The sequence below is a fragment of the Chamaea fasciata genome, unplaced genomic scaffold (assembly GCF_029207755.1).
Source record: "Chamaea fasciata isolate MVZ Bird 193981 ecotype frontalis unplaced genomic scaffold, bChaFas1.0.hap1 SCAF_2, whole genome shotgun sequence".
Lineage (NCBI taxonomy): Eukaryota > Metazoa > Chordata > Aves > Passeriformes > Sylviidae > Chamaea > Chamaea fasciata.
This window is the reverse complement of record NW_027094087.1, coordinates 62,274,031-62,295,360: the sequence shown is the minus strand read 5'-3', so window position 1 is coordinate 62,295,360 and position 21,330 is coordinate 62,274,031. Positions and strand designations below refer to the sequence as shown.

At 34.7% G+C, this 21,330-nt stretch overlaps 1 protein-coding gene and 1 long non-coding RNA gene across 5 annotated transcripts in view; one reads left to right on the top strand and one right to left on the bottom strand.

The window, feature by feature from the left end:
• Positions 1 to 21,330, top strand: part of PCDH9 (protocadherin 9) — a 685,482-nt gene that overhangs the window by 648,298 nt on the left and 15,854 nt on the right. The window lies entirely within an intron of this gene.
• On the bottom strand, positions 11,944 to 13,312 carry LOC136285283 (uncharacterized). Its single transcript, XR_010719410.1, has 3 exons — positions 13,260 to 13,312; positions 13,095 to 13,174; positions 11,944 to 12,030 (listed from the first exon to the last, which is right to left on the bottom strand). It is a non-coding gene; the product is annotated as an uncharacterized lncRNA (long non-coding RNA).

Sequence of the window (21,330 nt, the reverse complement as noted above, 5' to 3'; positions counted from 1 at the left end):
AGATGATAAATAATTATCAAGGACTTGCATGTACACTATTTTTTTTTACACATAGTAAGTACTTTCACTATGTTAAAAAAAAAAATTAAAACATAATTGCATGTGCAAGTCTTTTCAGAGATGGCTTCAAAGTGCAAGTGCTACAGTATAATGCTGGATGTCCATAGAAGAAAGAATGTAATGTGGTGAAGAAAAAGAACATGGATTTTTTGCAGTTGGCTTTCCTTTAAAGGCAAAAAACATCAAACAAACAGGTGTTTGACAGGTGCTAAGAGATTTGGAAAATTCAAAGTAGGCCCAGTAGAACAGAATTTGTGGACCAAGCACAGGTGAGGTGATGTACGGTAAATGCAATCCAATTTTACTCTTGTAGAGTTTATTGCATGTGCCTCATCACATCAAATTTAGTTGTAGTACCTCCGCCTTTGACTTGCTACTTACTATCCTGTTTCCTGCAGATGATCCTTAATTGTCATATTTAAGGCTGTCAGCATGAACCAACCCAGAGCCATGGTGTTGGACTTGAAACAAACATGGGGAGATGGTAATGCAGAGTAGGACTTCAGCATGATTTTTGACATATGATGCTCCTCAGTGTCACATCTATTAAAAAAAAAAACCAAAAACAACAATTATAAAACCTTCACCAAAAGACTACAGTTGTGGTGGCATGAAAAGTTTCTTGATCCTGATTTAATTTTCCTCATTCATATGCTTTTGTGTTAACACAAGAAGGAAAAAAATGGTGAATGTTAAAAGTCAATCAAGTTTTGTACACAATCCAAATTATACCTCAGAATCATGTAAACAGAGATATTTGGAATGATAAATGTGACCTTTTAAAAAAAAATATCCAAACCAAATAATTTCTAGCCTAGGATCAAGTATTTTAATTCAGAAATATGTGCTTGTACACCAAAAATTCTTCAGTGCAGATTCTTTATGCACCTTTCTATAGCTCGCCCTTCCTGGATTTTCATCAGCAGTAACCTTTTAGAAATGGCAGACATTTGCATCATGAAATGTTCTATTTTGCACTGGAAAATGCCCCACATTTTTATGGGAAATTTTCAATTAAGTCTACCAAATCTGCTACAAAATTTACGCTTTGTTTCTGCTAGCTCAGGTAATTGGTTTTTCACTTCTATTTCTGTTTTACCTATAGAAAAGCCTGTCACAAATACAGAGGCAGCTAGGAAGTGCATTCCATAGGAACAAGTGTCATCAAAGGACACCACTGGATTTGAAAAGCTCTTATAGCTTTTATTTCATACTAAGCTGAAAGTAAATTTTAAAAGTATTGTGTGAAGGGATTATCTGTTTTGGTCTCTGTCGTCCTATGAAAAGTACCAGTGCTTTATTTAATAAAAACTTTTTCTTTTTCACGGTGTTTTGGGACAAAAAACAAACACTAAATGAACAAAAAAAAATAAAGTAGAACATCATCAGACAAATAATAACAGATTATATTACTGAGGAAGGTAAAAATAGGGAAATTGTTGAATATCATTAAAACCTAACCAAGACAAATATTTTGGTTCACTCTTAAATGTGAAAGGCAGATGCACTGCTGGGTTTTAATAAGTGGATTTTCTATTTAGTCAGTTATTTCTCTTCACAATATCCAGACACCTACTGACTGATTTGTGCCAGGTGGCATTTCTCCAAATATGTGTTATTTCCATGTCTCTGTTCACAGCTTTCTGGAGACAGACAGATAAAAATACACCAGAATATCATTCTACCTGTGGATGAATGAAAATGCATATGACACTGTGACTAATTTAATAGCAGACAAAAAAGGCAGTACAAAGCAGAAGTTTATTAATGAATTTAGGGTAAATGAAAATGATTTTAAAAATCTAGAGAAAAGCTAAGAGAACATGTTAGATGTGTTTGAAAAATAAAAACATGCACATCAGAAGGATGGATCTCTACCAAATATAATAAATCACTGCACTTTAGAAGCTTAAAATAATCACTGTTATCCCCTGGTTATTTGTGTTTATAGCAGTTTATGATGAACTCCAAATAACTATTGCGTTAGTCAGGTACTTGGAGTTAAAAAAGAAACCAGATGACTGTCAGACTGACAGAGGTCTCTGGCTTATTTGGAATCACGGAACCCAGAGTACTGTAGTATACATTTAGTCCTTACCAGGTTGGTGCTTCAGAGGTAGGTCTCCCCCATAGAACTGCAGCATGGCAAAGAAATCAAGGTTTCCCATTTCCTTCCCTGTGCTGAAGACTCCCATTCAGGAACTTGAGGTAGAGAATATCTGGCTAGTGTGAAACTTCATCAAAGGGACTTTGTTCTCAGAAAGAAAGAGTCTTAGAAGAAAAAAGCTTGGAGGTGGTCTCCTGACCAACTGGGAAGAAATATTTTCAGTCCTTTCTTTTCATGGGTCTAAAATAGGAACCGCAGGTTGTTGATATGACAATGTTTCTGGAAGGAAAGATGAAAAATATTAACTGCTTTGCAGACAAGATATCCCACAAGACCATATAAAAAAAAGAGATTTATAAAACATTGGGGTTTTTTGTGAGTTTGGCCAGGAATAAAAGGGTGAGAAAAACTGGGAATTGGGAAAATTCCCAATGAGAAATGGGAAATATAATAAAAGGGATTTTTATTGCCAACAGTTTTGCATCTGAGTAATTTTTTTAATACTTTTTATTTCTTCTTTCCAAACTGTGAAATCTATATCTTCTTACTGAAGATTTTAAAGCAGAAAAAAAAAACCCAAACCAAAATAAGAGAACAAAAGAACAATGCAATGTTTATATAACCTGCACATGGTATCTTGAACTTCTGCATATATTAGAGGAAGAGGACTAGACTGTAGCAGAGAATTACTGTGTTCAAGACACAGAAATGTATTCATTAAGAGCACCTTGCTCTTGATTCTTTTAGCATTTTAAACTCCCTCACCACTGTCCATGGAAGAAAAATTAAATTAGCTTTTGTAAGCATTTCCCAATTACTAAAATATAGTTATCTGGTAGTTTTTAGAAAAGTTCAGAGGATTCTCAAACCCTGCTGTTTAAAAGCTGTAGAAGTTCAGCCATTAGTGAATTTTGAAAAATATGTTTTCCTCTTTATTTCTCTGTGTCCAAGGCTTTTTAGCAGTATTGATCTTCAAGTCAATGCATCATTATGTTGTTCTGTGAAACCACTCATATCCTATTGCTATGTAAGAGCAGCCACTTGGAGGAAAAAAAAAAAAAAAGTGTATTTTCAAGGAAATAATACTTGGATTACAAGCAAAATCAAGAAAAGGAAAAACAACAAAAGGAATTTCACTTGAATCTACAATCAATAATATTTGACCTTATCTGGTACTTAATTGGTTGGTTCTTCAAGTGTTTAGATGGTAGATTACTTACCCTGGTTAGTGGAGCTGTTTTACAGCAATAATGCACCTTTGTATTGATCAGGTCTGTGTGCTTGGTCATGATTACACTGTAATGGATCATTCAATGGAAAGAATTTACTTGAGCACTGTTAACTCTTCATAAGTCACCACATATTCACAGAACAGCATGATTATTCTGTTCTGTTTCAGAACTGAAAGATGCTGAAGCAATAATATTAGGAGACAATTTATAAAGCAGTGTTATCAAGCTGGAAGGATTAAAGTAGAAAGGACGTGTGAATTGTGAATACTTTTGACTAGTTTTAGTTTTAACTATAAATTTGTTCAATTATTGCTATATGGAGGTATATGTGTAGAAAGAATGCTTATCCATACACATGTGCCTACACAAGATTGGATATATCCTGTAAGTAGGATTCTGATTAAGCTATTATACGAACAAATCCTTGGTTTTTAGGTGGTCTTCAGTAAAGAAGGTTTTTTTTTTTCCTTTCTCATTCTAATTCTTATACTAGTTTTAATTTTATCCTTGTTAAAATTTAACTTTAGGTAAATGTGGATGATGGTCAGCTACTGAGAGCAGATGTTCATCACTTAAAGATACTTTACTCAAAAAGATTAAGAAATTTATTACCTGTAGTTCTGTTCACTTTCTTTACTGCATTAAATGTAAGCATATTTCTTCCATTTCTATGAAATGTAATAATTTTAATTAAAATCTATTTAGACTTCTTTTAGGTCAGAGTTACATTCAGACATGGGTTTTAAATTATTGTCATTAACTGGAATTCCTCTCCTCACTAAACCTCCAGTTTCATGTAGATTTCAGTAGCGTGACAGCCAAGCAGAGAAATCCTTTAAAGAACTCATTATCTAAATTGTGCGTCCCTATGTAATTATGCAAGTCATTCAGCAAAACACTTCTGTTATCATTGAACAGCCAGTTGGCTCCTGTATGTTGATATGCAACCACAATGACTTCTGCTGAGGAGATAGTTAGTGTTGCAGTGCATAAAATAAACACAGAACTGTTGACATGACATATTTAGGACAAAAGAAGCATACATACAGTAGTTAAGGAGAAAAGAAAACGAAACAAAACAGCATGCTGAATATTTTTAGTTAGGAGACACTGTACAATTTGCTCATACAAATCCTTTGCAGAGTTGTTTGGTTTTTTTTGGGTTTGTTTTGTTTTGTTTTGTTTTTTTAGTTATGAATTCAGAGCATACCCTACAGCACTTTCTCATGCAGCAGCAACTAATAGAGGGAATTCTCTCTATTATTTGTGGACTTTACATTAGCTTAAAATTCCTCATATTTCACAAACAGTTTCTTTAGGATGGTAGAGCACAAATTTGATCTAGATTCTCCAGTTAGATTCCATTAAATTCATGTAACGTTATTACTTCTCAGCCTATATCCCAACACTGGTTTTATCTGAAGAAAATGTTCCTCTTGAGTTGAAAGAGCATGATGCATCTTTTAATAGAATTTTTTTTTACTGGAAACATGTCAGAACAGCGATTGCAGCAAAGAATTTATATAATGCAGTATGGAATGCAAAGCATCTGAGAAAAGGGCAGAGAAAGCTTTAAAGATAGCTGGTTATTCAAGACTGTAAATTGTAGATTCAAGCCCTAGTCAGTGTTTATAGTCTGATTGAGTAGCTTTATCTGAAAAACTTCTGATGTCTTGATTAAAAAAAATATTTACAACAAAGTCTGGTATTTGATCAGTAAAACACCTTATTTTCTTAATGTAAATTATAAGAATAGCATTTTTTTTTCCTACAAGTGTCATTTTCCTTACCAGACGTACGTTTTTGGTTTGGAGGGCATTTTTCATCTGGGTGACCTTTCAAACAATCATCTGTACGCAGACAAGTGTAATGAATCTTCTTCTGTTTTCTCTTTTCAGTTCCATTAGGTATTTGTGACAGAGTAGTTCATTATGGTTTTTTCTTCTGGAAGTTGCCTCAAACTTTTTTCGAATGAAAGACATTTTTCCCCTCTTTTAAAAGGAAGGTAAAAATAAAATCAAGCGTTTCTGAAAAAGTCTTTACAGAACTGTGAAATGCAAGCATTGGTTCCAAGGACTGGATAAAATGTGACACAGACTAGGATATTATTTGTGGCAGTAAAAATTAATGTAGGAAATATATTTACATGGGTTTTGAAAAGCAGACTAGAATCTCGGGGGGGGGGGGTGGAGAATAAAATAATAAAAAAAAGCCACAGTAGTTCTTGCCCTTGCTCCAAGTTTATTTTTATAAACTGAATATGTTTATTGGTTTGCTTACACACATAACTTCAGACAACCAAAATTCCATTTCTATTTTTTATTAGCAGAAAATCACACAAATTACAAAATGTCTTTTACGTACATTTATTGGTTTTGCTACAGAGTCTGCCTATACCATAAATATGTCTGGAACGGTGTCAAGACAATGAGACCAGCTGGATACCCTGTATCTCTGTGCAGTCTCAGGAGAAGCGTGGCTGGATTCTGACTGCCTGCTGGGAATAACCCCTGCCCCTTGCTCTCCTCCCCACACTGTGACTGGGAGAGGTTGTTCCAGGAAACAACCATTCTAGGCCCTATCTCACTTAGGCACTGGTGTTTTTTCATTTAATGACTGTGAGACACTGAAGTAATCGAGAGGTTACCATTAGTGGTTTAGCCTTCTAGGTTCTTTGCTTGGTTTGCCTAAAATAAAAGTGAAAAAAAAAAAATCCCAAATTCAAAATAATCGCTATAAGAAACATGTATATGTCTAGGCATGAAATTATACCTCTTTCCAATCACACCCATTTCTCTCATATAAAAAAATATCATCAAGTGATTCATAAAGGCTAATTAATTGAAGTTTTTCCATAACAAAGTACGAATGTCAATGATGAGGAAAGCATGCTACTGGTAGAAACTATTCTTCCACTAATCAACATTGTGAATAAAACAACAAAAAAAACAAAGCTATACTTTTTTAATAACTGGAATGTAAATTCAAAGGTGAAATAAAGCAGAGGAAATTATATAGGAAAAATTCAGCAGGAAAATGTCTGAAAAACAGAATATCTTCCCGTGATTAGTTTTAAAATTTTGTCTGAAATGTCCTCAATAGCAAACATTTAATTTGCTATATTTATTACTGGAGTTTGCAATCAAAAATATCATGGCATTAAGCAGGAAGAATGTTGGTAAAATATGTTAATTGGCAATTAAAAGCAAGGATTCTGATAATATTTACTCCACTAAACTTGAAATAATGTTAGCTCTTACCAATTTAAGTTCAATATCAGCTTTTGACTGGGAGTAGGCAGTAACGCAGATAAGAATCTCATAATATTTTTTCTAAATGAGGTTTTCATGACAACTTCAAGGGGGACAAGCAAAGAAGGGGCAAGATACAGCTTTTTTAAAATAGCAGAGAGTAGGAAAAATGCCATCCTCATTCTTTGTTTATTATTTAACCCCTGTGAGTTCTTCCTTGCTTCTTAAAAAATCTGTATTATCAGTTACTTTGAAAACTACAAGTATTTCAAACCTTTTTATTATAGATTGCCAGGAGTCTAGCCTTCTTTTTGTCTATTTTAAATATCTAAATTGGCCTTAGAGAATCTAATGAAGCACCTCACAGATCTTTTTGATTAGCATTCATAATATTTGAAAGTGTTGAATTTTTTCTCTTCTTTGAACACCAAAAGCTCATCTGGATAAAAGAGAAGTTCTGTACATTTACTTAGAGATAGTGGAAATTCTCTAAGGAAATCCTGTGGTTCAATAAAAAAATTCATCCATACGAGAGCTGTATAAACCTGACCCTCATGACTGCACTACCAGTAATTCAAATAAATTCATATATAAACTGGCATTGGGTCATAGCACGAGATACCGTGGTTATTGCTGTGCAGTGATGGATGGGCATATAATAATGTCAAAAACTGATACTGAATCATGAAGGGTCTTCTCCTTTCAAAATAAGCAACCTTCACCTTGCCTTCAAACTATTGCTGAGGGAAGGAGTAGTTTCCCTTTCTTGGCCTAGATAGATATTTCAAAAGCTTTTTCCCTGATACTTGTTTTATTCACAAACTATTTGTGCTAGGTCTTTGCATGATTTACATCAGAAGGGATTCACCCTACATGAGAAATCATTGTCTGGAATAAATAGTACAGAGATGCTATGCACAGCATAGAAGGCAACCTGAGGTGAATAGCAGCCAAGAGGGTGTGATGGGAGTTTAGTTATGTATGTTTTACTTGTAACTCTTTTACACCCCTTTGTGATAAATAGGTGGCATGATCCACACTATGAATCTTAAAAATTTGTATTTCTGTTTCAGCTTTGAGGAGGGAGAAATACTGTGCTCTGTATTAATTGGATAACTTTGGCTCAAGCTTTTAAGTGTGACAAATGGAGATGTGCCAAACTGCCTGAAAGTAATTCTGGTTGTCAGTGAACCACGATGGCTGCCAGTTTGCAGACAATTTCTAGTCTTCTTGAGACTGTCACATCTCTTTCACACTAGCTATTTACCATCTGAATAGAACACCAGCACTGTGAGACATAAATAAATGTATTTGTCTTTAATATGACGGTGTTTCTTTGAGGGACTTGTAGCTACGCTAAGCTACACATCATGAACCAACCTGAACTTCTCCAATGGCACAAATTGCAGGCAGGTCTCCTCAAGCAAGTAACAATTAAAGTGCTGCAGGAAGCCAAAGAATGTAATTAATAATTAGGCGACTTTGTGGTTACCACGAAATTTTCTGGGATGGTGTTTGTGTTGGTTAGCTCATTCTCCCCAGGACACCTGAAAGGATATTTGTGATATAACAAACAACCTACCCCTGCGGATGTGACAGCAGAAGGCTTTGTACCTTTATGAGTCTGATCCAAAGATGCCTTATGTTCCCTAGTTTACAGGAAATCCAGGGTAAACCTTTTATTTACAGATAGGGAACACTTGCCAGAACAGAACAAAAACAGCAGCTGATTAATCAGCATGCAGCCTTCGTCTTGTAGGGCCTAGCTGCCTGGACCTTTTTAACATTTGGAAGATTAGCCTTGGTGAGAGAAATGTTGTGTGGAAATGCCTTTGATAGCTCTGTGTTTTAGTCTACCATGCTTTGGAAAGGGGATTGCTTGGGGTTTGAAAAAGACTGCATGTTAGAACAGAGGATGTTCATGGCTGGGGTAAAAGAATACCTTGCTTTAATTCTGTACTGCTGCCCTTTGAAGCAAAATGAGATGAAAGGTTGCTCTGCAACTTCAGTTGATAAAATCTGTTTTCTGGAACACTACCAAATCTAAACATATATCATCTATGAGAAATAAGGCTTGCAAAGATTGTATTCCTAAATAGGCTTTGAATACCTAGGCAACTGCTAAGAAAACAAAAATCAGGAGCAGTGCCCTGCTAGTTTGACCCTTCAATTATGCAGCTGTTCATTACCAGAATTATATATCTCATGCTGCCCTTTGAAAGGAAGGCATGGTGCACAAAGCTGGAACAATTACTGAATTATAGTACAATGAGAAAGGCCGCCTAAAGTGTCACATGCATGTAGAGGAAGATAAGAAAGGCCAGCTTAAGTTCTTGGCATTTTAAAGAAGGCAATCAAGAAACCCTTTGAATTTTTTGGTGTTCTTTCCCTGCGGTTCATCTACATTTTTATGCAAGTCTGACAAAGCATCCCATTCATGTGTCAGCACTCTCGTCTCTGGATGCATTAGTGTTTATTACAGGCTGAATTTGCAGATGCTACCATTTGAAAACAGTAATAGAGCCAGTTGTGTGGCCTTAATATTTATATAATTAATAATGATTTCATGCTTCCCTCCCCAGTGCTTCTGAAATAAAAACAGCTACATTAGCATGGTCAAGCATAACAGGGCTCAATACAATCCTGTAAGCCTAAATTGTTTTGCCATAACAGGCTTTGAATTTTACTCTGAAATAAAATGTGTTGTGTTAATCAGCTTACTGTTAATGAATGATTTGTGTGACACATTTGGCATATTTTTGCACATTTAGCTATAAGACTATTTTTTTGTATTGATCACACATAAAATCTATACTCTGAAGAATGGGCTGGAATGTCTTCAATCCTTTGTATTTGAAAATAATAAATTGCATTTTTCATCTCTCAAAAGTTTGTCTGTGACTATGGTCTGGAAATCAGCCAAATTAAACTTTTTTCTTTTTTTGTATTTCTAGCAGTTATATTTCCAATAGTGTTTCTCTTCATGCATTTGGGTTGTACTGAGAATACCCATAATCACACCCAGAGTTTTGATGAAAGTCATATAATATTTCAAGTTGATATGTTACTTATCCAGAAATAGAGTCTATTGGTAAAAAGAATAAGAATTGCAATCTTCTAGTATATTTAATGCAAAAGTATTTTCTGTGACTTCATGCTAAATGTTTCCTCATGTTGACAAAGGTAAAATCATAAAGAAAATTAAATTGATAATGCATCAAGCTCTTTTTTTTTTTTTTTTTTCATTGGGAGTAGAAGATTTCAGGTATTCCTACATTTTGAAAAAAAAAAATGTTGGTAGACTGGGAGAGAATTTAAAGATACATGGGGTTTTGGTAATCTGTCAGGGTTTTTTTGGATTTTTTTTATTTTATTGATTTGTCATTTTTAAAGGTGACTGATTCAGTAAATTATCTGTCAATCAGGATCAAATTCTAAGCAAATATTCTGTAAAAACCAACAAAGGAATTGTTGAGGACAATGAAAGTTTTAGAGTCTGTCCTGTTGTGTAAATATTATGAAACTTTAGAAAAAGTAAAAAAAAATCAAGCCCTTTTGATTACAAAGACAAAAAAGGAATTACTTGCCTCTTAGTTGATCCAGCTAACAGAGTTTATATGTCTGGGGTTTGGAACTGATGAGAGAATACAGAGAGAGCTCTGATAGGCTTATGTGTGGCTATGCCAAAGAAACAGGATCCCCTTTATCAGAGCTGAAAGACACTTTTATTGCTTTTGTCTCAGATCCTCTTAAGCTACATTCACAGAGTAGCTTTACCAGAACTTCTAAGGATTGTGTGTGACGGTTCTTGTGTCTTTTGTCTTATATTCCGTTTACTTTGCTCTGCTGTAAGCTTGTCACTAAAAGCTTGTATCACTCCTAATTTCAATTTCAATAATAATTTCTATAATATCTTTACTGTGTAGATGAGGCAGAAGTCATTTCTCCCCTTGTTGCTTTCTCACTGATCCAAGAATAGGATGCTTGAGAAGGAGAATAATGAACAAAGTTATCAATGCTCTTTGCTGTCTCCTTGCACAAGTACCTTAAGTAGTAAAGTATTCGCATTACAAGGGAAGTTGCAACTGTCTTATGGAGTAACAGAGACAAAAAACTTTTAGTCTTCAAAACGTCTGTTTGTCTTTTACAATTAAGTTTCCAAAATTTAAGCAGACCTTAATCAGAAGCAATATGCCATGTGAAGCATAAAACCATATAGAAATCCACCATCGAGAGTTTAAGTTCCCTCTTTGCTCAAACCACTCTGTGGTAGAGAAGACTCTGAAGGGAGTTTGTGTGTGGGGTACTGGTTTCAGGTTCACACGCTTACAGTGCAAATTACCATGTGGGCACCACTGTGCCTGCGTAGCTCCTCTTCTGACAGGTGTTGGGCTGTTACTGGACTTCATGTTTATTATTTGCTCATATTATTTGTTTGTGGATGATAGATGAGGTCAGAGGAGGAACTTCAGGACAAGAAAGTGGGTTTTAAAATTGTCCTGCATAATAGTGAGTTTCCAAGAAGAAGCACAAAATGAAAGCCTATGGAGTTAATAGAGTAGAACAGAGGATCCTTAGCCGCATGTAAAGCTACAAATAGTGTAGGCATTATTTTATAACCAGAAATTATATGTTATTAGGATCCTGACAATTCGGATTTGAATGATATTTGCTATTGTAAATGAAAGCCATTACTAGGACATTCTCTTAGATTGCTCACTGAAAATTAAACTGTAAAAGCTTACCATTGCATTGTTTTAGCAATATATTTGCTCTCATGGAAGTTTTGTTTTTGGATAAGAGAATTGCCAAACTGACGTAAAATAATATCTTTCAATTGGTAATGTTACTATCTTATAAGATTAGGAGCTCTGGTTTTGATCTTTCAGGATATGGTTTGAGTAATACAGTTTGAGTTATTTAGAGCTGCAATTTATTATGACAAGTAAAGCACTGTGCCAATCCTTTGAGAGAAAGAAAAAACCAATTAAAATACAATAGGGCACTAAGATATAATTTTTTTTTTTTTTCCTGACATGAGTCTGGTTAGCAATAATGTTTGAAGCAAATTTATATTTACAGGTAAACTGACCTTACTTCATTGTTTTCTCCGTGGCTGATATTGAGTAGTATTGGCTTGTTCTTATGTCTCTCTTACAGAGGCAGATACTGGAGGTGACACCCTCTGCTGTAACAGCTGATACAGCTGAGGATTTGTTTTATGATGTCTGAGTAGTTCTGCCTTGAGAAGAAATAAAAAGAGAAGAGAATTTACATTTGTTTTGTGGTTCTTTGTTCCTATAGAAATTGAAGACATGGGGTTTTTTTTCTATGAGATGAATTTCAACTTTTCATATCTCTTGAGAATGAATTTCAGGCACTAGGGAGAACAAAAGAGAGCATTTCTAAGTAAGAAGAGTGCTTTCAGCCCAGATACAAAAAACATGACACCCCCCCACTGGTCTGGCTTGCTAGAGGGGTTACTAGTCTGTCATCTCTAGCACAGTTATCTCAGTACTTCTTTTGAGTGATATAAGAATCAAATTTGGGCCTGTGAGCTGCAGATAGCTTTTCCTGAGATCAAACAGAGAAAAGAATGTCTATTTTGGCTTTAAACATTGGATTGTAAATATAGGGCTGTTGTTCTTATTATTGACAAGTATTTCTTTGTACCTCTTTCTCTGCACTTTCCAAATTCTATCATCAGCCATTAGCTCCACACAATGTAGCAGGAGGGGGGTTTTTTGATTGGTGGGTTTTTTTATTTTGGTTTTGGTTTTGGTTTTGGTTGGGTTTTTTGTTTGTTTTTTTTTTTTGCAGCAACTTTGAATGCTTTCCTTCTCTTTATCTCTTCTGCTGCTGCTGTTAAAATATTCATATCCTTGATTTTAAATAAATAAGGCCTCTGTTTCTCTAAATCAATGTGGCTAAAAAACCCTTTCTCCCAGGGTATTCTGGGTGAATGCCAATTTATACTTACAATAAAAAGACACTTTCCTGCTGGAGGTCTGTAAGCTCTGGCTGAAATATAAGGATGATTCTGACAGCAATACTAGTTGTAAAACAGGCTAATTTAGTTGAAGTCAACTGATATTGGTGTAAACAAGATTAAAATCAGCCTTTGCATATTTGAGACACACATGTATCTTAGCATAAGTCCAATTGTTACTCTAGAAAGGTGTTGGAATAAATGCTTCAGGAAATATTTGAATGCTGGTAAACATTCCCCTAGTACCCATCTTAAAATAGGACATAGACATTTTAAAAGGATGTATTGTGTTAGTGGGCAATAAATAGAAAGGATTATTTTCTTGATGCAGCAATTTTTTACCTAAGTCATGAGACAAATGGAACAGCTTGTGGCAAATAAGTAAAACATACCCCATCAGAATTCTCTTATTCAGGAGGGAGGGATACCAACTCTTTCAAAAACATTACTCTTACTGTTATGATTAACAGGATGCTTTACAGGAATCCCATCTTCCAATGGTGTGTTGCCTCAGGGAGGTATCAAATGGGTCTCTCTGAAAATAAATTTGTTTGCAAGTTTTACTCTTTGATCTTCTTGGCTTCTTCATTTAACAGTCCAGAATAGGCCTAAGTACTTACAGGGCATCCATTGCCATGGTATTAGAGAGCTATGTAATCCACAACCCTCTGTGTTGCCCTGTCAGGTATGGAAATTCTATTCTCTTCATTTTATAGATGAGCAGAAAGACACAGAGGAACCAAATGACACTGCTAAGGTCACACACATTGTCTTTGATTTAGGAGATATCTTGAAAGATCTGTCTTCTGTTGTTTCAGCTGTAGAAGCTGAGGATGCCATGTATACACCTGATTTCATCACTTTGGGTAATTAATAGTCCACAGGGAGAAGCTGACACTTTCAGGGCACAATGCATCTCATAGTGAAGTAAAACCTAGATGAGCTCAGATGAATCACGTTGTGAAATTGCCAGTTTAAATAATTTAGTTGATTAGCTGAAAGGTATTTTTCAATTAGAAATGCCAGTATTTCATCAGATCATTCTTTCTTCTAGTATCTTCCTTTACTAGATGAGATTTTTTGGAAGCATTGATACTGAAAAAGTCCACCTTCTTGCTAAGAATTCTTATCCTTAATGCTGCAAATTCTCTTTGTAAGGTATTAGAAATCCCTTTATCTATCTTTAATTGGAAGCAGTACATTGTGACTATAGTTTCTTTATACTTTATTACAACACAAGCTTCTATTGTACATGCCTTGCCTGCATCCAGACATTAAGTAATTAAATACAAGACTATAAACTTCCACTAATTTGCAAAATAAAGTCTGTTGGTCTCATTGTGGAATTTTTGCTAATATAAGAATATAAATATTGGGATAAAGTCCAGTAGTCTCTTATCATAAACACTGTGTGGTCAGATTTATTCTCGTGATAACACTTTCTCTTAATTTACAAAGTTATTTGATATCTCCATTTTTTTTATCAATGGTTTTCATCTTTTCCTCTGTCTGGTTTCATTCTTCTAAATGAAAAAAAGTTAAATCTCCTAGTCTTCTCAAACAAGAAAGTATCTTTCCTTTTTTTTTTTTTTAACTCTTCTGATAACTTGGTCTTCACTGAAAGTACTTTCCACTTTTATGTCAGAAGCACATTGCATGAGATCTTTCCCCATAGGTCTATATTAAGGTCATTACGGAAAACATTATTCAGGATTAATTCTGATATTGAATTATGTGGGACCTCTCTCCAGTTGCATCACTGAATCAACCTACAGGTTCTATTAGCCTATATTCTTGCTAAAATAATGATTTATGATTATAGTAAAATAATTTACTATAGGGAACTCCATTGCATGCTCTGCTGAAGTCCAGATTACATTTACTAATTTCTTTTGCTTCTAAAAATGAAGTAATTTACCATGGTGATCTCACATTATCTACCACTCTTAATATATTTGTTTCAGACTTTCCTCTTTATCAGTTGTCATGGTGTTATACTTTCCCTTTTACCTCTGTTTTATTCCTTCGGATCAGTTCTTACAAATTTGTGGCAACTTTGCCCTGATTTTCTCCCTTCAGAATTTTGGTATACATTTAGAGTACCTCAGTCAGGTAGCACTATTCTTGTACTTCATTTATTTATAAAATGGGTTGGTGTTGGATGTGGATTTCTCCTCTGATTATTTTTGCCCATTTGTCTGTAGTACATGCCTCCACAGTAACCAGCAGATACCAGACAAAATAACACAAAGCATGGACAAGAGGCCCTGGGTGATATGCAAGAGAGTTAGCATGAGATTAAGCAACTGCTTACAGCTGGTGCTGTGACTGCTGCAGCCCATGCTGAGGTGGGCAGTTGTGCAAACGAGCGTTGCAGTCTTACTTAATCAGCCTTGTCAAAAAGGAGATTTTACTAACTCCATCTTTTAGCTGTAAAATAGGACTCTGAAGGTTTACTTAGAAAACTAAAAGACACAGAGAATGCGTTCTCAATGCATAACATTTAGTGTAAAGAATGTTTTTAATGTTGCTGCCTTCTAGGAAAGGGATGTGCAAGACAGCACTGGACAATTTACCAGAGGTTTATGTCATTCCCATGCTCTTTGACAGCATGGGTATAGAAACTGACAGAGCATAAAGTTCCTTTGAAAGTCAGACTATTGAGAAGTTGCACAGTGATTACCTGAGACTGAAATACATTAATTAACAAAGAAAAAAATATTGCAGTGCTTAATAAAAAGTTCCATATTCAAGTTGTCTGCCAGGTGTTTTCTGCTTTCAGTGCTTTTTTTCTCCCCTCAGCAGGGAACAAAATTTTCCATTATAATCAGGAATTCTGCTAGCATTTAATGCATGAATGGGGAGCCAAAGACAAATTATGATGTAATCAATCTTTTCAAAATTTTGTGAAGGGTTTGTCCTCTCACCTTGCACTCAAAAATTCTATTAACATTACTGGAAGTTTCAGTTGTTTCTTTTTCAGTTTTGTTGGCCTGGCCCACTGTCCTATAGCTTTGGCCCCTTAATACTTCATAAATCCATACTGCTATGTTGAGAGATATGTGCAATACTCTGAAAGCTAAATTCAGAAATGAAATTCCATTGTATTTTTTGTGTTACAATACAGGAAAAACAAACCAACAAATAACCAACCAACCAACAAAAACAACCAACAGAAAACAAAACAAAAAAATCCCAAACAAACAAAACCCAAACAAAAAACTCCAAAAACCCCCAAAAACCGCCCAACCCCCCCCCAAAAAAAACCCTAAAAAACCTCCAAAACCCCAAAAAAGCTAATTTTCTCTAGCAAAATTGTCCTGAAATACCTCATTGTGTGCTTTGAGTGTGATCTGAAAGCTGTAACAGAACTAAGAAGTGTTAATTTTGAAGTAAAATTTCAGGATTTTGATACAGCAATTAATTTTAAAGAAACAATTAACTTTAGTGAAACATGTGTAAGGAAATATCTCCTAATCTGTGCACACATATTAAAAGATCAAAGTGATGAAATGTTATGGCAGAGCCAAAGGTAAGACATAGCTCCAGATTCAAATGCTAGATCTAGCTATCTACAATGAAGACGTATACATAATAGGAGCTAAAACTTCTCCTTGTGTTTCAGGGAGATTTAGTCAAAGTAGTACAATCTAAAAGGATGTTCAGATTCATTTCTGTACATTAGATTTGGTTATTTACTATATTTTATTGACTAGACCAGTGGACAAGATCTACAAGGTATCTGTTAATCAAAAGGAGGAATTTGAAAATGCATATATCTGTAGTTCCTATATAGGTATATACATTGTAAACATCTTAAATTTTATTTCAGTCCTATACTTGTCTTCTCTGTGGCACTACATCACTTTGATCCTTTCAGCAGCAAATATACAAGGTATTTTCTCATAATCAGTTCAGATCACAGGACCATCAAGGTTGGAAGAAACCTTCAAGATCATCCAGTCCAGCCTTCAACCTGGTACCACCATAATCCCCCCTAAACCACATCCCCAGGTGTGACATCCAGAGGCTTCTTGGACACTTCCAGGAGACTCTCTCTAGATATGAACCCAAGGCTGGAATGAATCCTACCTTACTTAGCATTCTGTCCTTAATAACTCTAAGTTTTATACCTAAATGAATTAAAAGAAGATGGCCCATCACTCATTTTAAGCTAAATCTGTTAACTAAATTCAGTGATATACATTTATAGGAGAAATATTTGTCATCCAGGCAGCTGAGAAGATGGTGAGAGGAACATTTTTTTGGAGAAAAATACAGGAATACTTATGAGAAGTGAGTTAAAAATATTTCAAGTAAGACAGAAAACACAATTATATAGAGACAGTTTGGAAAAAGTAGGATCCCGAGATGGAAAACTTGTAAAGGAAGCATTGGTATAGTACATAGAGAAGCTAAAAGAATGACTGGCAGATCCCAAGGGAATTAATCTGTTTCCTTGAGTGCATGCCTTCCTAAATCAGGCTTACCTGTAAAATTCATTTTGTGTTCTGTAGTGAGAAAAAACCAAGTTTTACGCCCAATGAAGACAGTAGCAAAACTCCAGCCTATTTCAAATGGAAGGAGGTGTGTGACGAATGAATGTGTGGAAAACCAGCTGCCTGTGTCTGGTGTCCTACCAAATAAATTGACCTGAAATACATCTTTTTATCTATCAGTTAAGTATTTTGGTATCTCAGGTCATTATGATTTTAAGTATTTGGCATTGCTTTTAAATAACTTGCTGCCTCTGAAGTTGCCATTAAATAATTCACTTGATACAAGGGCAATAATCATCTTAAAATTAACTGTTAATTCCCTCATGACTACAGTTTTATAATAGTTTCTCTTCTAAGGCTAATTTTTTTGGCACAAAGCCATGCATTGCTTGCAGGTGTTTGCATGGAAAGACAGGGTGTCCTAACCAAGTGGCAGTGATCCTTTTCAGTGTTCTTGGTCTGAAATCAGCCATTGAACCCAAGCATAGGACAAAGTCATTAACAGAACAAGAATTCTTAGGTGTTTAGACAAGACATTCTATAAATGGTAATTAACATCTGCACTGCCATTCCTGTCAGGGAAGTGAATGGGAATGTTAAGTGAGCTAAATCTAGTGACTCCTTTTCCTATTTTGGCAAATCACCTTTTTTGTTTATTTCTTTTTTATAAAACATGAGGAAAAATATTTTATTTCACTCAGGTTGTTAATCTGCTTCATAAAGTTTCATTTCTACAAGTTTGGTAAACACAAATACGTTCATACTGCCCATTATTTTCAGAAGCTTGAAAAAGATAAGCCTATATTATACATCATTTAATATGAGTTCAAGATTAAATCATGGGGTTGTGTGTGTGTGTGTGTGTGTGTTGTTTGTTTGTTTGTTTGCTTGTTTTCCTTAATTTATTATTACCCTGTGGAAAATAAAAGCAGTTTACCTTTACATCTAAAACTGGAACCAAGAAAATAGATGCAGTGTATTGCCAAGTATTCACAATTCTCATGTTATAGAAATTGCCAGATTCTTATGTGCCTGGAAAAGAAATATCTCTTTCTAACCACATTTTATGACAATGAAATGAATTTCATGGAGGTAAGCAAGCTTTCTGTTTTGTCTTTGGATATTATAAAATCCCAATGGTTTCAGGAAATCAAACCAACAGTTTTCTTGTCATGTTCCTCCCCAAAATTTGCTTTACATACGAATCAAATTTACCATGATATTTCTACTACTTGAGGAACCAGACTGTGTACAGACAGCTTGTTGCATGTGTAAATGTTCATGATCTGTGCTCGTAATGACAATTCTTCTTTGAACACCTTGAATAATCTATTTTAACCTATTTAAATTAAAAAAAAAAAAAAAAAAAACCAAAAAAAACCTGATAATATTCTCTTGCTTAAAAAAAAGCCAAGGTACCTGGAGATGACACTCAGGACATTCCTTTAAATGTATTACTTTAGACCTACTCTATGTGCATTTTGTGCACTAATTTCAGACAATTTTTTTACTTTGCACTTAGATCTGAATACAACTTAAAGTGGCCTACTTTAGAGCTATTCTTGCATGAGTAAATACAATATAATAAAATATGTCTTACATGTTTGGAATGGCTTGTTTGCTGAAATATTTCATTAAATAAGAAGAAAAAACAAGGTTATCAAAAAAAAATCCTCCATTAAATGTAGATTCGTTATTCATGCTAAATATTATTTGATTTCCTCCTCAGAACCACAAAAATAATTTTTTCTGCAGTCTTCCAAGTAAGATTTGGATAGCTATCCCAGATTTGCATAGCTCTTTCTAAGTATATGAATAAGATTGTGTGACTAACCAAAACAGTTTGGTGCATACAGATGTTGCTTCCATAATAATTTTCACTACATTGAATGTAATGACTAAGTGCAGCACAGATTAATTTTTGAGCATGGTTTAATAAAATGCAAGATTTTTTGACTCAGGAAGATTTGTTTAATGGGAGTTTTACTGTAAACTACATAAACTTATTAAGAGACTTAAGGATATTTCTTCTGAAAAATGACATAAATTAACAATTTTTAAAGAAAAAGAAGGAACTGTAGCATGGATGTAGCTCAGACAATGAAAGAAAGTACTTTCTAGTATTCTCTGTGTAACATGCCTGCAGTTCTGACAACTCAACTGGCACTGATCTGAATTTTACAAAATTAGCTAAATGAGATGCTGTTATACAAGCAGAATTAGGAAATGGTTCTTTTGTTTCTGGATTAGTTTAATGAATGACATTTCTGACATCTGTGTCCTGTGATATTTTTCAAGGATATGTTTGTGTGTAGAATAGAAGACAAAATCAACAATATAATCAAGCTTACTAGTTACCTAATTTAAGCACTTTTTCCTGTCACATTCTTCAATTATTCAGAGTTATGCAGCTTAAGTCAGGAGAACAAGTACCCAGAATTAGGTCCAAATTCTACTAAGGAAAATGTATTCAAAAGGTTTTTCATATCAGTTAAACTACTTATTTACATAATAACATGTACGCATAAGGCATCTGCCACAAATTTGCAACAAATTTTGTTTAACCTAAATCTGATTTTTGCCCGGTTTCTACAGAAAGAAAATAGAAAAACACACAAGTGTCAAGAAGCATGCTATAGAAACAGGGATTCATTAAAAATATGTATTTCAACCTAAATTTAATGTTTGTTGAGAAAGTTGCAATTAACCTAATTATAGAATGAATTTATACTTTTATGCAAAAGTAGTCTTAATTATCTTTCTTAATAACACAGTGTTTTTAACACCATAGCATATATGTGCATTTTCATATTGTCCTTAGATGAGCTGCTTTCTGGAGTATAACAGTTGTAGCTTTTTGATATTATCCATTTTTCCCCCTTGGATTCTTTGAATGAGGTCTTCCCTTCCCTTCCCTTCCCTTCCCTTCCCTTCCCTTCCCTTCCCTTCCCTTCCCTTCCCTTCCCTTCCCTTCCCTTCCCTTCCCTTCCCTTCCCTTCCCTTCCCTTCCCTTCCCTTCCCTTCCCTTCCCTTCCCTTCCCTTCCCTTCCCTTCCCTTCCCTTCCCTTCCCTTCCCTTCCCTTCCCTTCCCTTCCCTTCCCTTCCCTTCCCTTCCCTTCCCTTCCCTTCCCTTCCCTTCCCTTCCCTTCCCTTCCCTTCCCTTCCCTTCCCTTCCCTTCCCTTCCCTTCCCTTCCCTTCTGTTCCGTTTGAAACTTTCTGCTTTACAGAGATTAATTTAATGCTAGGAAAATAATACTTAGGAAATAAGTCCCATTTGCCTTACATGGATTTCTTATGTACCAATGGACAGAAATGTACATAAAAGTAAAAATAAAGAATATATATAATATTTAAAAAATAAAAAATATATAATTTAGCAGCATATTTCATCATATATATTTGTAGAGATGATGATCATGAGTTTTGCCTTTATTCAGTTATTCCTTAATAAAGTCAATATCCTTACTTCTATATATCCCAAGTTATCATGCCTGCGCTCCAGGGAGCTAGGATATGTATTTATCACAAGTCAGAAGATCAGGCTTCTCCTGTAAATTAGAAAATTATCTGGAACCAATTACTTTTAGACTTTTTTAACAATCATAAAAATCAAATGAAATTCAACATGAATGGTTTTGTTTTTTTCTGCCCTAAATGAGTTAATGGTCAGGCATATAATAACAACACAAAAACTTTACAAAAGAGTAGAAATAAATATTCAGCCCAGTTTCACAATATTCTACCAGTTCTTCTCATTTTGGCTACCTTTTTGGACATCAAATCCTACTTTTTCTCAAAGAGAATTTGTAGAAATTACTAACCAAAATTTGATTTTATGTTAAAGAATTAACTGGATTTTCCAAATAAAGACTTGTTTAGACTGACATCAGGTTCATGTTGGAGGCATATTAATAGATCAGAAAATGTGACCATGTCAAAAGTGGTGCTGTCTCAGCATGTTGCCTGTAAATCAATTCAACAAAATATTTTGATCAAGTATCATAAATATTTAGTTCTGAGGGAAAAAAGATAGTAAATGATTATGACCATTGGATGCTTTATTAATTTTTTATCATCACCATCCGTCATCACCTTTTGGGAACAAAGACTTTTTTTAGACAGCAAAATGAAGAGCTACATAATTAAAAATATTAATGCTGAAAATAGTGTTATTCCAAATATTTGAACACT